Genomic DNA, 15,488 nt, shown 5'->3' on the forward strand with positions numbered 1-15,488 from the left:
ATAGTTTAGGGTCATGCATCTAGACCAGGGATGTGTAGTTTTGGGTCATGCAGCACAGACCGTGGTTATGCAGTTTAGAGTCATGCAACTAGGACCGTGCAATTTAAGGTCGTGCAAGTAGACCTTCTCTAAAGTTTAAGGTCATATAATACCATGCAGTTTAGAGTCATGCATCTAGACTAGGGTTGTGCAGTTTAGGGTCATGCTGCACGGGCTAGTGCTTGGGTCGCCATGTAGGTGAGACTTTTTGTGGAATAGGTCATTGGACAGCAGTCTGACTCTTTGAGGATAAGATAGGTATGACCGATGACGGGTCCAAATAGGAAAGCTGACCTTATTGTGGAGGAGGTGACAAATGTGGGTCGTTTGTATCCTTGAGGACAAAATAACTAAGTGTAAAGCAGACCACTGGGGATTGCAGCCATAAAAATGACCCTAACTCCACTGGGGATAATAGTATGTGTATGACTCTCTTACTGGGAATGAGAAGTCATGACTTTAGTTCAATCAACTTGGGTTCCACTTTGTGGGGGATAATAGGTCAGAGTCAAGGTGCAACTTCACTGGGGATAATAATGACAGGATACACATGGCTTCGGCTTAGAGTAGGCGACGATAAGCTGTTTAAAATACAGTCGGCTCCAGGTGCAACAACCATAATTTCTTGAGAACTCAGCCGGCGCTAAGTCTTCGAAAATGCAACTGGCGCTGAAGACAATCAACAGTGCTTCTTAACCAGTCGGCCGACGCTGAGGACGGCCCGTGCTATTGCTTGAACACAGCCGATGCTGAGTTGCTAAACACACAGTCGGTGTTGTGCTATCGCTTGGACATAGCTGACGCTTAGTTGTCGAGCACACAGCTGGTGTTGTGGTTGGTGAAACACAACCGGCGCTAGGTAGCTTCGACCGCATAGCCGGCGCTGGGTATGGATCAATATTTGAGCCATGACCTGAGCCCGATCCGGACCAGCTCACTTGCTGAAATTTTACAAGTGGTGATGAGAGTTGCATCGGGCGTCTGGTCAAAGCCCGACCAGGCCCATCGTTGTTTGGCTTTTCAGAACATGACGGGAATTCCCAGTTTGTAAGGGGCGTTTGCGGGTAGTGTTGGCTATATAAGGGGGTGAAACCTCATTTTCCTTCACTTTTTCACTGAAGGTAAAAAACATAAAAATTTTAACGGTGAGCAGAGGTTGCCCAGTAGAAGGTCTGACAATCAGTGGAATTTCAACAAGGGTTCAAGTTTCTGGCAGGAGATCAAGTGTTCCAACAAGCTAAGGAGCGTTTTTGCCGGGGATTGGTGGAAGTGAAGGAGTTTTCTGGTTTAGCATAGGGGCTTTTCTGGGAAGTAGGAGAACTCAGGCCGTGGTCTTCGAGGGTAGAAGAGGTGGGACGTGTAGCAGTGGGCATTTTCACAAGTTTTGGGAAGTTTTTGGTGGTTTTAAGTGAGTGTTATCGATGATTTGATAGCATTGTAGAGGTTTCCCTACATTGTTTTGGGTGACTTTCCAACCAAGGCATAGGCAGGAAAGTCTCACAATGGATTTCCAATAGTGTAGGAGAAGTTCCAACGAGAAATCGAAGGATCAAGGAATGAACGGTCATGAGAGGTGGATTATCGCAGGGGTTTTCCACCAGCACAAAATGAGTTCAGGAGAGAAATCGAAAGGTCAGGGGAAGATGAACGGTCACAGGAGGTGAACCGTCGCAGGAGGTGGATGGTTGCGCTTGGAAATCGTTCAACTGTTGGGCAGGCGAAGGAACTTAAGCCCTAAAAATGAGGAGTCTCGGGAGGCGAACAGTCACGATAGAGTAGGAACTGACAGAGGCACAGCCGATGCTGACACAGTTGGTGCTGATAGTTAGAGCTATAACAGGCACTGACACAACCGGGGTTGATCCTCAAGAAAGGCAGCTGGTGCTAGGAGTTGGGAGCACAATCGGTGTTGGCCTTTGGAGGACACAATCGGTGCTGGCTTCGGACAACGCTCATCAGCACATGTGGCATGTTGTGGCACACACAGTGCTGCTCGTATGTGGCAGTAAGTTACATGGGGGAATTGTGGTGCTCGGCGATGTGCTATGTACGACGATGTTCATGGGCCGGCAAAGGGGTGAATGATGGTCAGGCATGGCTTGTAATACTTGTTGGAAACCAAGTCGTCCAACACAACAGTGAAGTCCATGTTGTTATGTGGAAGGGCATCCACTGTGAACAGGGTATGCTCTCCATCATAGGCCAGTTCCTTACCAGAGCAGCTTGCTTTGTATGTTTGATATACATGTCAAATGAACTAAAGCTAACTTCTCCGAGTGGTTTCGCTTCGTCTTTTGGCCTGTAACCATCCTCTTATGGCGACACTCGTCAGATGAATTGAAGCTAACTCTCCAAGTGGCTTTGCTTCTTCCTCATGATGAGGGTGCTGTCTTTGTGGGTTTGCTTCTTCTAAGCGAGAAATTCTTTCGTGGGTTTGCTTCTTCTAGGAGAGAATTTCTTTTGGCCTGTAACCGTTCTCTTATCCTCAGATGCAAGTGAAAAACTACAGATTTTGGTTTGTTACCATCCTCTTATCCTCAGATGCAAGAGAATCGTAACCGTCCTCTAATATTGGGCATTTTAGCTTATAACTTGTAACTCGTTTTTGCTGCAATAAAAAGAGTTAGACATTGTTTGGACTGTCTCACTTATTTTTATGTTGAGTCTTTTTACTTTGAATATGCATCACGGATAGTACTTCTTTAGGTGTCGCCCATTGAAAGGGGGCATTGCCTCCTCTCCCTCAAGATGTGCCAATATGTAGGCTCCATTTGACGAGACCTTTTTTAATATAAAGGGACCTTCCCACTTAGGGTCAAACTTTCCATTACGCTGGCCATGCATAACAATAGGCCTCTTGATAACTAGAACTAGATCACCACGGGTGAATGAGCGGACCTTGACGAACTTGTCAAAAGCCCTCTTCATTCTCCCTTGGTTGAGTTCACGGTTATGTTGATTCCGGAGCTTGACTCTCTCGTCGTCGGTTATTCCTTGGTGAATATCAACTCACAGTGAAGGGATTTGAATTTCGTGAGGTAAAACTGCTTCACCCTCATAGACCAAAGAATAAGGAGTGGAATCAATAGAATTTCTTTTAGTAGTACGATAAGCCTATAGCACTACGACAAGCTTCTTTTGCCAGTTCTTCTTTGTTTTTTATACCGATTTTTGTAAAACATTGAACAGAGTCTTATCGAAGGCCTTAGTTAAGCCATTCGCCAGAGGGTGGTACATAGTCGCGTACTTCCACTCAAAACCAAAATAATTGACGAAGAGATCAATATGGTGGCTTCGAAATTGGGGACCATTGTCAAATATAATCCGGTCAGGGACCCCAAACCGGTATATAATGTGCTTGTTTGAACATATTTTTCTACAGTTTGGTTCCTGATAGAAAGCACATCAATAAAGTCTACAAAAAAGTGGAAATTCCCGACTATCTCAGAATGGCCCCAAAATTAGTCAAGATCTCCATCAGCACTTCAAAAGATCACCTACAAAAATTTCATCATGATCAAACATGTCTAAGGCAGTGAACACAAAGAAACAATTTAAGGGAAATGGGTCTCCAACACCCTGAAATGGACCCTGTAACTAGAGCCATACTTTTGGTACTTCAAACAACCGTGGGACCATGGCCATTAGATCCAGCACGGTCGAAAACCCATATGGTTCAAGTTTTGGCTTAATCAGACACTCCAAGACAAAGTTATGGGTAAAATACCGAAAAAAGGTAAGCAGACACACTATTCCTATGTGGCCACCCTGCACTAAAACACCATTAAAGGTGGTTGTTTTTACAATTACGGGCAGTCACTTTCGGGGAATATATCTCACTCGTTCTAAGTCAGATTGCTCCCAAATTTGGTCTGCTAGTCATCTCATCAAGATGAGCAATTCGAAATGTGGTACACTCCATGATGACGCCCAAGCCGAGAGAAAAACTAAATTAAAGTTGCTAATCCATGAAGGAAGTTACAAAAAATTTAGTAGCAGCACACCTTTTTTTAGCATCCCGATCACGACGCTCATATACCGATTGGCATGAAACCCATTGCATTAAGTGTGTGAGGTCCGAGGCTATCTCTGGTTCGAACCTCATGTACGATGAACGGTTGAATTTTACACATGAAGGCGTCAAAGCTACTGTAAATTCTGACCGTCGGATCTCAAGATTCTAGTCAAAAACTCAAGACGACAAAATCTTCATCCGGACACTAAATCAAGCTAGATTTGTTGCAATGTGATCGTGATGGCATGCTCAGTGTGATTTAATGAGGAAGTCACGAAGAAACATCAATTAACGAGCACACAATTGATCCGAAGCTTTTAAGATTCATCCAAAATTCAAGTCTCATGATCATGGCTCAAAAACATTATTCATGGCTCGAAGTTGGTGTCAAAATGATCGCCATGCTGAGCTCTACAAGAAAACATTAATCTTTCGACCAAACGGGCATCAAAACGACTCCGGGTTAGCCATGAAAGATCACGTAAGTTCTCGGGCAGCAGCAGGGACTGTTCTGTAATTCCACACATTTTTAGGCAGGGTCAAAATAGTCCTTTTGCACTCATTTTAAGAATTTCTTCAAATTCAATTAAATTGTAATTATCTTCAATTCTAGTAGTTTTGGGGCGTACACCCACGTTTTAGCCCAATTCTATATAAACAGACAATGCCTCACTATATAAAGGACAAATTCATTCTTCTTGGATCAATCAATAAAATACTGAATTTTACTTGAGCTTGTGGGTATGTCTTGGCAGGAGAGAGAGGAGGGAGAAGAAAAGGGTTAATGCCCTTAGAGCAAGTCACTTCTCTCTCCTTCACTATTTCTCTCTCCTCCCCTCTATCTCTTTCTCTCTCTTCTTCTCATCTATATCTCTTTCTTTCTCTCCTTCTCAACTCTATCTCCCTCCATTCTTCATCTAATGCAGTCGATGAAGCCTAGCGCAGGCTAGATTTGTCTCTCTCCTTCTCTTCTATTACAGTCGATGAAGCCTAACGTAGGTTGGATTTTCTCTCTCCTTCTCATCTGTTGCAGTCGGTGAAGCCTAACACTGGCAGGATTTCACTCTCTCCTTTTCTATTGCAGTCCGTGAAGCCTAACGATGATCGTATTTCTCTCTCTCCTTCACTTTTGTTGTAATCAGTGAAGTCTAGCGCAGCTGAATTTCTCTCTCTCCTTCTCTTTTATTACAGTCAGCGAAGCTGAGCGCTGGATGGATTCCTCTCTCTCCTCTTCTGTTGAAGTCGATGAAGCCTAGCACCGACTTGATTTTTGTCTCCCTCTCTTCTATAACAGTTGGTGAAGCCTAGTGTCGACTGCATCTTCTCTCTCTTCTTCTGACATAATCAGCGAAACCTAGCGCCGACTGCATCTTCTATCTCTTCTTCTGAGATAGTCGATGAAGCCAAGTGCTGACCACATCTTCCCTCTTCTTCTGACACAGTCGGTGAAGCCTAGTTCCGACTGCATCTTCTCTCTTCTCCTGACACAGTCGGTAAAGCCTAGCGCCGACTGCATCTTCTCTCTCTTCTGTTAACACAGCCTGTGAATCCTAGTGCCGACTGCATCTTCTCTCTCTTCTCCTTTGTATAACACAGTCAATGAAGCCTAACATCGATTGCATCTTCTCTCTCTTCTCCCTTGTATAACACAGTTGATGAAGCCTAGCATCGACTATATCTTTTCTCTTTTCTTCTCTATATAACACAGTCGACGAAGCTTAGCGTTGACAGCATCTTCTCTCTCTTCTCCTTTATTTAATACAATCGACGAGGCCTAACACCGATTGCATCTTCTCTCTCTTCTCTTCTAAATAACATAGTCGGTGTAACCTAGCGTCGACTGTTTTTTCTCTCTCTTCCTTCTAAACACAATCAGCAATGCCTAGCACTGATTACATCTTCCTTCCCTTTCTCTCTTTTATTCTCTCTCTTATCGTAGTCTTCTCTTCCTTTCTTCTTCCTCCTTCCTTCTGTTCCCTTCTTCTCTTATTTCATTTCTTATTCTTGCCTCATAACCATCATTCTGCTACTCTTTCATTCAACTAAAAGTGATTGAGGTTAGCCTCTCTTGATAGTCCTGTCGTCTAGCCGTAATGTGGTTGTGCCTGGATTACTTGGCCCTCTTATTGCTACGACGGACTGACCATCGTGCCTAGCTAGTTGGTACTGGCAATGACGTCTAGTAGTAATCATGTGAGCCGATCTTAGTTACCAAGCCCGTTTTGCTGCCATGTCAGGCCAATTATTCACCATCTTATTCACCGCTCTTATCCTCTCGCTCAGTCAAATTCTTATCTCCCCCATCTTTCTTCTCTGTTCTTTTTGAATGCATATGCTTGTGTACGTTCATCAAAGAAGAAAATGGTGAGGTCTGACCCACCTGTCTTATAACCATTGCCATATATGTGTGTGATCACAAAAAACAGAAGAATGCAAGCCAAGGGAGGTGATTCTGAACTAGTTTTATTACTGAGGGAATTTCTTCATGATCTAAGAGGGCGCCCACATGAGCCAGCTCGACTAAGCACCTTAAATTCCTCTCTCACCAGTTGATAACACCTGCCCCCGTTCTCGAACGATGTTCCCGAGAAAGCAATATCAAAACGTCCCAAGTGTTCCCTCGAAACCCGGGACATGTGCCGCCCGATCCCCAAAGGATCTAGAAGGCGAGATCAATGCACTTAACCAGCTTGATGACTCCACTGGGGACTTACTACCCCTTAGTCAGATCTTTCTTATTTAGCTAGTTTCTTCTTTTATTATCTGCTTCCATTATCTTTTCACATTTTATTTATGGCTTGTGAGTTCCGTAACCCATTTATCCGGATTGGGAATTTTCTTATCCCAGCATTCGAGAGTGTCCCTAGGGAACAAGCACCTTCGACTTTGTTCCCAACCATCTATTGAGCAAAGACCCTCGGTCTAGCTCTCAGGTCTTAACCTGGACCGATGTGAGGCGGTACTTAAAGGTCCCTCACTGCCCATCTCCTCGCTCTGGTGGAAACCCCACCAAGGCGCCCTGCATTGGCAGCGCTTCTATCGCCCCACACAGCATGCACCCAACCACAGGCAAGTCACTTACCAGTCGTGTTCTTGAGGTACGCCGAAAGACTTCCCAATCCCTTTCTGCAAAAGGCAAACCAGTTGTCATTGCCTCTTTGGGTCGCAATAAGGCTACCCCCCACATTTCTGCACCATTAGTCTCCATCCCTCGCACACACCACAAGGCTCGTGGGTCACCCACTCGAGCCACACTTCAGGGCAACTCTTGTGCTACCCTGAGCCAGCATCCAGGATCGTACCTTCTAAGGTTAGGTCCTGCACACACTGATCACATGCATCTCACTGCTCGGGGCAACGCCGTCATTGTGCCAACCCTAGTACATAGGATACGACCTCCTCCTCTTCCTACTCGGCACTCACAAGCGCACCCTGTAAGGGGCAAGCCTACACATGTTCTCTTACAAACACTTGCTCGTAGTTCTTGGCCTCCTAACGCCAGATCACTTGTATGAGCTCGGGCTGACCCTCAGGTCTCCCGTAATCCTTTTCAAGGGGCGTACAAGCGTCGCCATTTCAGATGTCCCCTCACCCTCGACTCAGACCTCCTCATTAGTCAACCTTGCTCCTGTCGACTCCTCCTTCATCGAGTAAACACCTTTAGCCTTAGCACTCGAAGGTTTTCCCCAAGTGTATCATCCTAAACCAACCCTATCACTTTTGTCGTGTCTTTGGAGCTCATAAGAGAGCTCAGGGCATTGACTTGATGGAAGATCTAGTCCTGCATCCTCCTTGGAGCAAGATGACTCCAGTTCCTGACCCTCATCCATTGCCGCACCTGATGGAGACAACTCTCTCCTGTGCAAGAAGATCTGACCAGTCGTGACCTAGATCGTAGTTTTCACGCGTGGTCCATCAAAACCTCAAGGTTAAACGCAATAGAGGTCTGCAAATTTTGACAAGGGAGGTGACCAAGGTGGTCAAAACAACCAATTCTGACGACCCTCTTCACCTGAATCCCTTCTAACCCCTTCAGACGATGAAACCTGAAGAAGAGCTCCATGAGCTCTGTGTTGTGGTTACTGTAGTAGAAGAAGACCCAACTGCTCAACAACCACGGTCCCAAGACCGTCGAGAACCATTCCAAGAGTGATCAGCATACAAGAGTCGAGTTCAGTCAGGGCATGTTGGCTCCTTGCTGACTGACCTACCACATACGACCGGTCAAGTTCGTAAAATGTTAACCTTCATAGAGAAACGGTCAGCGTAATGGTTGTTAGCGAGCCCAGTGATGCACAGAAAGAGTGGATGAACAAGTTTGAGGATACGATGCCCGCGATGATGGAAAAGATCGATCATATCGATGCCGCACGCCAGTCAGCCTCCCATCAGGTCAATTCCCATCACTCTGATGGTGCACCTCCACGAGGTCAATTCCCATCACTCTGATGATGCACCTCCACGGCAGCTCCTGTCCTCTACCTCAAAGGACAATTATGTCCCTCCTCCCATCTCTCAGACATACATTGACACTATGGTAACCCATAGCCTAAGGAACAGACAAATCCCGAGGATACACGGTACGATGCCTTATCGAAGACCATACCCCTCGTATATCGATTGGGTCTCGTGTTCCTCAGATTATAAGAAAGGGATGTTTGCTTTGTTCAAATGGAACCACGTCCCCAAACCACCATATTGCCCACTTTCAAGCAGCATGTCGAGAAATAGTAGTTGACGGGAGACTTCTTCTCCAATAGTTAGTTGAGACCCTCGATGCCTCAGCATTTCATTGGTAAGCCCGACTTCCTCCAAACTCAATCCATACCTGGGAGGAGATGGAGAAACTGTTCTATCAATGCTTCTGTGATGTCAAGAGAGAGGTTCAAACTATTTAACTTCTCACCCTGACTCAAGACGCCGATGAGCCCGTGGATCAGTTCATTTCAAGAAGGAGAAATTTGGCTTCCCGCCATCTTAATCCTATGCCTGAGAAGGAAGCAGTCCAAACTTGCATGTCAGAGTTGATCTCCAAATCATTTCGCATAGAAAGTTTATCATGCCACCATAGTGGCACACGACAACCATCTACATGCTCAGCAAACAATCGATGCAATGGTAGCTCTCGGAATAACACACAGGTCAGCAACCAGTAAGGGATAATCAGTGTAACCGTCATGGTCACTGTTTCAAAGATGGCTCCCTCCCAAACTTTGGGCCTCTCTAAAGGAGTAAGAACAACAAAGGTACCACCACAGCCTGGCAAGCAACAACAGTCGTACAATCATGTACCCCCACCAGCCAACCTTGATCGGGGTGATTATTTCACTAGGCATAGGTACAAGTTTTTTCCCTTCGAGAAGGAATGGGTCCCTGTGCTGTTTCGGTTATTGTTGGAAAAGAATATGATTCAGCTTCCAGAAGCCAAGTTCCCCGAGCAACCCGGCCTTGACACTCAAGTGAATTATTATGCCTACCCTTGCAGGATAAATCATCTTACAGATGACTGCTACACGTTGAAGGATATTATCAAGGCCCTGATTCAAAAGGGTCAGATAAAGCTTGAAGACTTGAAGAAGGCCTTTGGGGCAGCCGAGGCCTCCCATGCCATAACCATCCAAGAGGAAGATGAAATGCTTGGTATCCTTTATGCCTTCTTCATTATAATGCTTTAGGAAGTCATAATCACATTAAAGCAGGCAAGGCAACCCCATCGCTTTGCTAAGGGGACTGAAGATTGTTGGTGCCCGTACCATCAGATAAGAGGTCATTACCTGTCAGAATGCACAAGTTTCCTTGATATATTCACAAAGAAAATGCGAGAGTGTCAAGTGTTTTACAATTTCCCCATAAGTGATCCCCAAGTCATTCCTGTATCGAGGCAAGAAGATCTCACAAAGCATGACCTTCCTATCAATGACTCAGACTCTACCAAATCCTCGACTTCCCAGTCATGAATAGCCTACCATGGCCGAAGCAGACTCAAGTCCTTAAGGCGAGAAGCAGTTTTCCAAGCTAGTGCTATTCACATGCACAGCGAGACGAATCAAACATCACCTCAGAAAACCAAAAAGAGACAGGCACCAAGGGCTACTCGCCAAAAAAACAAAACTGCTCAACCCATAGTTGAGCAGGAATTTCTCAGGCCTCTTCCTTCACTGCCAAATTTACTAGACTTCACCCCTAGCACGATCCTTATTCCTTCTCCATCCTGTCAAAAAAACGTTCTCATGCCATCTCCCACTCAGCACACGTCCAATGAGGGTGACGACGTTAAAAGCACTCCCCAACGGTCTAAGCAAGGGAAACACCTAAAAGACCCCATGCACCCATCCAACCCTGGTGATGACTTAAAAAGCTGCCCAGATCGGTCTGATGAGAGGAACGACCTTAAAAGTCCCCCACCTTCTAACCCTTCTCCTTCATCTTCGCTTGCTTCTCATTCTCCCTCTTCTTCGTCCTCTGCAAGTAAAACCTTGATATGCTTAGACTTCGAGGCTCTCGATCGAGAATTCGAAGGAATCAATATAACCAGGACGTAGCAGAAATGATTGTGAAAGACCCTGGCACAGGCATCAAGACTCCTAACAGTTGCTGATGCTCTGGCAGCTAAAGCCAAGGAAGGGCCACCTTCTTCAAAGAAGCACAAGAAGTCGAAGCCAAAGAAACCCTAGTGGCCCCCTAAGCTTGACTTTGAGCTGAGACTGAGAGAATTAAATCAGCAAAGCTCCTATTCTCAGAGAGCTTGCCACATGGTGCAAATTTTAGGAGCAATACCCACCATGGGGCAGATAATTCGCAGATCAGGGAGGACGCTGCAGCCTCTGCTGCAGAAGTCGGGCACCTTGAAGTTCCCCAGTCCGCCATTGCCTCCTAATCCAAAGACTAGTCTTCCTATCTTACAGCTCCCTGGGCTCCTTTCTAATCCCAGTACGTTAAATGATCCACCTATTCTCCAATTCCTTGGGGCCCCTTTGATCCCATACACTCAGTCGCTTCCAAAACATTAAACTTTCGTCACTCAAACCAAGCCTGATGTGCAGTCAATTCAACCAGCCGGCCAAAATAAACCTTTTTCACCAAAACCTTCTCCTCACCCCAACATACCACCCAAATTAGTGGCAGGACCAGGAGCACAAGGCCTTGGTCAAGAAAAGGAGAAATATGATGTGATAGGGCATCTACGGAAACTTCTGGCTCTTCTCAGTATCTACAATGCCCTCATGCTCTCAAAAGATTACCAGATGGCTTTGGTTCAAGCTCTCTCTAACCCAGAAGTGTACAAGACTGAAGTAGAACCTAATGAGGTCGACCCGACAATTTTAGAAGGATGTATGGCAATCACATTTTCAGAGGACGATCTGCAGCTGATGGAAAAGTTTCATAGTTGCCCTCTCTTTGTTACTGGGGAATTACACGCATTCCTCATGAACCGAATTATGTTAGATGGAGGGTCAGCAGTCAACCTTATTCCAATGAGGATCCTTACTCGATTAGGGTTGGGGTCCGAAGATCTTACCCCAACCCACGTCATAGTTCAAGGGTTCAACCAATCAGGAAAGAAGCCAGTTGTCATGGTACACCTTCGTTTTAAGATCGGTGAGTTGAACGATTATGCCCAGTTTCATGTAAGACATCGACACTTCTTACAATATTCTCCTCAGTCGGCCATGACTCCATCACCTAGGGGTGGTTCCATCAACATTACACCAATGTTTCAAGTATAGCCGAGTCGGAAGACAACATACAGTCTATGCTGACAAAAGACCATTCCCTATGGCTGAAACTCACTATGACGATGCTAAATTTTACTTCACGGATATGGCATCGCCCCGGAAGCCAAACAATGGAGGTCACAAGTCTACAATCAAGACAACGTCTTTGTCTCATGAAGATGTTGAGGATGTTGGGAGAACATTGGTGAACATGTTCAAAGAGAAAGAAAAGAAGGGCAGAATTTGACCCCCAACCACCCTTCATTCTAACATCCCAATCATCATCCCTCAAGAAACTCCTTCTTCGCTTGGAAAGGAGTCTTCGCCCTCTGCCCCCAGTTCTGAGCCACCTTGGCCAGAAGATGAACCAGATGTCATCCCTGAGATTGAGCAAGCCATGGGGATAGAATTCCCGGTTCCAAGGATCACTTATAAGCCAAACCAGCAGAAAGTCTTGCATATCCCCATTACGCTCTGGAAAGCCAAATTAATGTTACAACCGCCACAAAATATTCTTCCAAATTAGGTTGCTATAAGTATAGAGGATGCCCCTCGGATCGGTGACCAACTGAAAGTTCTACTTTTCCCCGACCTCTCAAGAGGAGAGCAGTTGGATAAAGAGAAACTTTCTTCCCCTCAAGGGAAAGATCCCTTTGGAAACTTAAGAACTGAAGTCTGCAGTCTCCAAAGTCAGTTGGAAGTCATCTGTATCGCTTCAAAACATCTCAAGGAGTTCATGCCGGAGACTAAAAGCTATGATAAGTTTGAAGTAAATGAGCCATTAATGGAGGACGAAGCCCCTCCTGGGTGGACTATCTATAGCAATCCGGCTAACCAAATCATGAGGAAAATGAACTATGTGCCCTTGGCCAATCATAAATTATGAGGGGAAAAAGCAACGACTCCCCATTTCGAAGCTATCCAAGCCGCGACAGCCCACCATGGGCTAAACAAGGCCAAGGGTATTAGCCTCTTGGGGTAATAAAAGTGTTGAGAAGCAGTCAAAAAAGAAATTACATGAGATGTAGCAAAAGAAAGAAGAGAATGAAATCATGCAACAAAGTCAATCAAAAGAGAGAATCGCTTTATTCATCAGTTAAAAACTTTTACAAGTACTGGCAAAGGGAAATGACATGTTCAGAAACAATCAACCATCTTATTGATCTCTGCCCAATGCGCTGCAGGAGAAGTCTCGGTGCCCTGGACATGCTCCTTCAGTTCCCCCACTGTTTGAGTTTCTTTTGTCATTGCCACAGTTTTCGACTCAATTGTGTCATTGAGTTTGGACAATCTTCAACCAAAGAGGCCTCCGTGGCCCTCCTCTAAACCATCTCCGTCTCAAGGCCCGCGAATTCCTACCTCATTATTCTCATCTCTTCTCTGATTTTGATCATTCTCTGAAGCTTCCTTGTGCCTCCCTCTTGAGATCGTGTTGACGACCAGTTATCGTGGCCTTCTTCTCAATACAAGCATCTATCTTCTTACAATGGCGCAAGATCGACTCCTCCAAAGAGGCTAGCCAACTAGTTTCTTCCTCATGATGTAGCACTCCCAACCGCTATCTCTCCAACTCATTTAGGGTTACATCAAAATGGGAAAGCACTTCTGGGGCACTCCCAAACGTAGTAGTCACAGCGAACTCCCTTTGCTTTGCCAAAGCTTAGCCCAACTCATTTAAAGGCAGCTTCCTCAAGCCTTGAAGGCCTGCTCTAAGCATGCGTGCAATCATGCTAGAAACACCACTTAAAACAGGCCTAGATGGTGTTGTTGAGGCCACTACTGCTGAAGAAACGTCAACGTCAAGGACCAGGCTTGTTAAAGTGATAGCCATCTGAGCCACTGGCTCCTCTGAAACAAGGGCAAAGTCTAAAGCTTCTTGCTCGTCAGACTAATAGGCAGCCCCAGCCTCAACCTGTCTAGGTTCTTCAATGTCAGTCTTGTTGTCTTGACCGTCTCTTATGGGGACCTCTACTTCTATCCCAGCAGGCTCTAAAGATACCTACTCTCCTTGCTCTTTATCCTCCTGAACTGTCACCTCAGCATTAGCAAGTTCAGCAACTGCCTCTTCTCCTTGGCCTTTGCTAACAAATTCATCTCTAGCCATGGCTTCTTCCATTTGGCTTCATCTTCACAACCTATGACCACGAGGGCAGAAACCTCTTGGTGCTCAGGCATGTCATCAACTTCAGGCTCTTCGTCTTGAGTCATAGCCCCTGCCTCGGTCAAGGCACAAAGTCCTGATGCATGAAGGCCACATCAACATCAGAACCCCTATCTGGAGTACTTGCTTCTGGGCCCTCATCCTTTTCAGTCTCCATCCGAGCCGACTCTGACTCAAGAACTACCCTTGGACGACATATCCCTGAGTCACATCCCCAGTAGGCTAAACTACTTGCCACACTCGGCACTACAATTCAGTTGTCCTCATCAGGACCCACGCTTATTTGGGTGGTAGAATGGAGACACATCGAACTAAGAACCGAGGCTGATGCGAATGATGAGAGAAAAACCTTCCTCGAGTGCCCTCCTTATCCATTTGGAGCACTTCTATCAGCCAAAGATGTAATCAAGAATCAGATTTCTTTGACCCAATATGCTCCAAATTTGAACAGGTAGATGACTGGAGAGAGCCCATCACTAGTTTTCTAAAGCATGGTAGGCTCCCTGAAGATCGTGCCAAATGCAACAGCATACGTCAAATGTCTACCAAGTATACCCTCCTTGAAAGAGATGCTCTCTTCATACGGTCGTTTGACGACATTCTTCTTAGATGCATCGATACCCAAGAAGCAAATAACGTGTTAGAAGAAGTCCTAGGCATTTGTGGACTACACCAGTTCGATCCTAAGCTCTATGAATGAATGCGCAGGTTGGGATACTATTGGCCTTCCATGATCTCCAATTCCTTAAGCTATGCTAAAAAGTACCAAGTATGCCAAATACACTTCAGCCTGGTTCACCAGCCTCCAGAGCCTTTACACCCTATGGTTGCCTCATGGCCCTTCTCACAATGGGGTATGGACATCGTCGGGCCTATTGACACTCCTTCTGTAATCAGTCATGATTTTTTCCTAGCTGCAACAGATTATTTCTTTAACTGGGCTGAAGCGATACGCCTTAAGCAAGTTCCTAGGGCAACTGATGCCCACTTTGTTCGACATCGCATCATATATCGCTTTGAAGTTCCAAACCAGATTATATCTAACAACGGTCCTCAATTTAGGAGTCATCACATCGATCGCTTAGTTAACCTGTTTGGTTTCGAATTGAGGTACTCAACTATGTACCACCCTCAGAAGAATGGATTAGCTGAGGATTTCAATAAGACTCTGTGCAACATTTTAAGAAAGTCAGTATAAATAACAAGGAAGAACTGGCATGAGAAATCTTCCCAAAGCACTATGCGCTTATCGTACTATTACGTGAAATGCTACTGATTCCACTCCTTATTCTCTGGTCTATGGGGGTGAAGCAATTTTACCTCTCGAAATACAAATCCCTTCACTGCGCATCGCTATTCACTAAGGAATAATCGAATATGAGAGATTCAAGCTCTGGTATCATGAATTGGATGCACTCGATGGAAAGAGGCTAGAGGCTCAGCAGAACCTTGAACTCAACCAAGGGAGAATGAAGAGGGCTTTTGACAAGTCTATCAAGATCCTCTCATTTACCCGTGGTGATCTAGTCTTAGCTGTTAAAAGGCCCATTGTTATGCA

This window comes from Amborella trichopoda, chromosome 4, assembly GCF_054954075.1.
Source record: "Amborella trichopoda isolate Santa Cruz 75 chromosome 4, AtrichopodaSantaCruz75HAP2 v2.0, whole genome shotgun sequence".
NCBI lineage: Eukaryota > Viridiplantae > Streptophyta > Magnoliopsida > Amborellales > Amborellaceae > Amborella > Amborella trichopoda.